The sequence below is a fragment of the Enoplosus armatus genome, chromosome 2 (assembly GCF_043641665.1).
Source record: "Enoplosus armatus isolate fEnoArm2 chromosome 2, fEnoArm2.hap1, whole genome shotgun sequence".
Taxonomy (NCBI): domain Eukaryota; kingdom Metazoa; phylum Chordata; class Actinopteri; order Centrarchiformes; family Enoplosidae; genus Enoplosus; species Enoplosus armatus.
In genome coordinates, this window is record NC_092181.1 from 261527 (window position 1) to 265802 (window position 4276).

At 42.5% G+C, this 4276-nt stretch overlaps 1 pseudogene; it reads right to left on the minus strand.

Annotated features, from left to right (window-relative positions):
• Positions 1–1090: 1090 nt before the first annotated feature.
• LOC139301977 (piggyBac transposable element-derived protein 4-like) lies at positions 1091–2838 on the minus strand (annotated as a pseudogene).
• Positions 2839–4276: the final 1438 nt, after the last annotated feature.

Here is a 4276-nt window from a genome sequence, read left to right on the forward strand (position 1 = left end):
GATCTTCTCCATCTCTTTCTCCATCCTTCCTGCTATTTCCTCCACCATCAAGGTGTTCAAGTACGTGTTTATTTCTATCCACTGCCAGATGTCCGTGAGCTAAATATCCTCAATAGCCCTTTAAAATACATGGCAGATGGACGGGCAGCAATGGCAGCTAAATTGCATCCTTTTACACAGTCAAACACGCACACACACACACACACACACAGAACAATTACCAGTGAAGGTGCAGGTGGTGATCGCCTACTTCACACTTGCAGCTAAGTGTTGACCTATTGACCCCAGGTTTCTTGGTATAGCTGCTTCTTAATGACTTTATCTTCACCCCTTGTCTTTCTTTCTCCCCCTCTCTCTCCCACTCAATCTATCAATATCTCTCTGTTCCTCTCTCTCTCTCTCTCTCTTTGTACTAAATCCTCACCTCCATCTTTCTTTCTCTCCCTCTTTGTTTTATACAGACAGCACTATCTGTCTTATTCCACCCACCCGCCTACAACCAAAGCAAATACCAATTGTCATTGAATTTCTATCTGTATGTGCACAATCACACTAACAACTACTGCAGCTTCACACACATTTAGGTTACTGACAGTAATGCAAAAACACACATAGATGCACACACAGTTAAAAGTAGGTTGTCTGCTACTGAATCAGACAGATCACTTGGTTTCCTGTGTGTTGCATCAATACTGTTTTCTTTCTCGTTGTTCCCATGACATTAGGCCTTTGATGCAGACAGTTGCTATTGTAATCCAATACAGTTAACTGTAACTATAGCAATTTAGCACTGATCCTTTATCCCTCGTCTGTTTTAACCCTTGTATTATGTTGAAAAAAAATTACATTGATTATGTTGCGGGTCATTTTGACCCGTACTGTGTAAATCCACTCAAAACAGTAAAAAAAACAGGTTAAACCAATAACATCTTTATTTTAGATTATATGAACATTTAGAAAAGAGACATACAATACATTTTTAATTCCAACACTATATTTAAGAACTATTTAAAGTTTTTCCCTCTTCACGAACACTTTTTTTTTTCATTCGACTTCCCCCATTTTCTCAGATTTTCAATATTCAACATTTTCAATGTTCTCCACATGATGGACAGAATGGAATTGTGTGCTTTCTGCAGATGTAATTCTTGCATTTCACACAGCAGGTACTTGTTTTACTGTCATCTCGGGAGGGACAGACCTGGCATCTTTTCCGTTTCTTCACACCTGTATCCAATGGATCCATTGCAGATTGGTTGGGTGACGTGAGCTTGACCTTTTCAATGACAGCTGCAGCTGCTGGGTTTCGAGGTGGCCTGGCTCGACTCTGCATCTTGGGAGTGGCAAGTGCTTTGCCGAGTTGTTCCAGGAAAAGCCGATGTCGGTACAATTTGCCGGCATTCCATTGTTGGTTGATTTCAGTCCAAAGGACATAGGCATTGTAAGCAGACACGTCCACAATGTTGTAGAAAATCACCAAGGGCCAATGGGCAGTCTTGCGCTGGCAGCTGTATGTTGCTGTGACTTTGTCCAGATTGTCAACTTTTCCTTTGGTGGAGTTGTAGTCCAGGATCATTTGTGGCTTCATGTCTTCTCTTGTGCTCAGAGATGCATCTGTGTGCATTGTGCTCATTACAAGAACATTCTTGTTTCTCTTTGGGCAGTATGAAACAACTGTTGCTTTCTCACTGAAAGCAAATATTGAGGAATGCAGAGGTCTGCCCTGCACCTTCAGAATTTCCTTGGGAAGTTCTGGCTTATTTCTTCTGACTGTTCCCAACATAGTCAGCTTCCTCTTCTGAAGTTCATCTCCAAGGCGGTAGGATGTAAAGAAGTTGTCACATGTGATGTTATGACCTTGCAGCCCTTCACTCATCTCCAGCACAACACGCATCCCCTGATTCTTCTCAGGTGCTCCTCCAGGTAGCTTTCCAGTGTATACTTGCATATTCCATGCATAGCTAGATTTTGCATCACAGGCTACCCATATTTTGATGCCATACTTGGCGGGCTTTTGTTGGGCATGTACTGTCGGAAAGGACAGCGCCCCCTGAATGGAACAAGGCGCTCATCAACAGTAACATGGGGACCAGGATTGTACAACAAAGGCAGAATTTCGACCCATTTATCCCATACATCTCTGATCGCAGCTAGCTTGTCTCTTTCACGTCGACCAGCTCTGGTGTCGCGGTTGTCAAATCGGATCACACGAGATATCATGTGAAATGTCTCCAGAGACATTGTTGCTCGAAAGATTGGCCTTCCATTCTCTTCATTCCACAGACTTGCAGTTGCTTCTCCCTTTGACCTGTACACTCCAGCTAATACCAGAATTCCAATGTAAGCATGCAAGTCAGTCTGATCCAGTGGCTTCCATTTCTCTTGAAATACACGCCTTCCCTCCAAATTGGTCATGTCCAGTATAATCTTCTCTATTGGTGGGGATATGAAGAGCTGAAATGCTGATTGAATATCATCAACTCGTGTGACAGCAAATCTTGTAGGACCGGGAGTCATTTTGATGACATTGGAAGATGACAGTCTGCCTCGGCTTTGGTGTGGTGATGTTGACCATTTTATATTACCATCTTTAGATGCCCATGTCCCCTCTGTGGATGATGATTGCTGCATTCCTTGGTTTTCATCTGATGGAGAGACAACGGCAGACTCGTCCTCTGAATCCTCCTCATCGGAGGAAAATTGACAATCTGGATCATCAATAACATTGTCCTCGGTCTCTGAAAGATCCTCTGTCTCTGAAATCTCTTCCTCTGCATCACTATCCCAGTTCAAAATCTGTGCCAAAGTTTCTTCAACTGTAAACCTTCTGGAGCTCATTTTTGGTGTGTTTGTCAAAGAGATGACATGAGAACAGTGACAAGGACAAGGGAGAGAAAGTTCCTCCTCTACTCACACCTGGGTCTCTGGGTCTGAATAGCTATTCAGAGGCAATCCAAATACACATAATTGGGCAATCTAAATAAAGTACATCAAAGAGACATGTTTATTTTGGATCTGAACAGCTACTTACCCACATTAAAGTGTCTGGGTCAAAATGACCCGCAACATCATCTTTGTATACAAACTCTGCACAGACATTCCACTACACATCAATGTGTCCAGATTTTACACACCAGTTCATGACCCAAGATGAGGAAAAGTCACAAAACTTTATGAAGAAAAAGAAAGGATAACCAGTACTTTCGTCAACATGAAAACTGAAATGGTATTATGAAATAACATAATACAAGGGTTAAAGGGAGCTGCATATGCTCCTCAATGTTTGCTTGGTCACAGATCTGACAAAAAGATGGATATCAGTTAAACAGGAATTGTTTGTATATGTTGTTTATATATATTCAATCATTCAATCATTTACTCTGTCTCCTAGAGGGGACGCACTGGTAGCTCACCTGGTAGGGCGTGCGTCCCATATACGTCCTGAGGCTGAGTCCTTTCTCTGATATCTGGTGTCTCTTCTTTACTTGTGTTCATTTTTGTCTGCATACTCTTGCTTGTGTATTATAGTCTGCTTTTTGCTCCTATGCCAGCCTTTGTCTCGTACAGTATATATGTGAGTATCTGTGTACAACATGTGTGTGCAGCAGTTGGCTAACCAGACATTGCCCAACAGGGTGAGGTGTCCCTAATGAAAGAGTGAGCGGGCAACAGGGGTTAATGTTCGACACAGAGAGCGTGTTGCTTCGCCTCAGTGGTTTCATGCTACATCTCCAATAGGCCAACTCACACTTGGGACATGGTGGGGGCGGGTGGACTGAGGCAGAGGGGAATGCAGATTGCAGCCTCCCCTGCTGCCCTCCATGGCAAACAGTCTAGACTTTACAAACGGTTTGAACATAGATTGAAGGAATTGCAAGGTTTTATGGACCAGCCTGCTTGTGTGTGTGTGTGTGTGAGAGAGAGAGTGAATGTGTATGTGTGTTTACTACAAGGTAAGATTTTATAGTACCATCTAGTGCTTGTAAAAGGAGGCAGTTTTATCCTCACTCCCTCTTGGAACGTGTTCACCTGTCTCCTTCATCCTACTACTCTCTGTCTGTCCTTCCTCCTCCTCTCTCTCCAATCCTATACTTGTTTTTATCCTCTGACTCTTCCCTCTCTATTTCAACTGTTAAAAGCAGATGGTGACTTTTAAATTGTGCATTGATGCACTGATATGACAAAAACTTACTTACTGTAAATTAACTAGGATAGTTCTAGTTTATTATAATTTGGGTCTTATTTTTGTGGGACTGGCCATTGTTTATACCTGGAT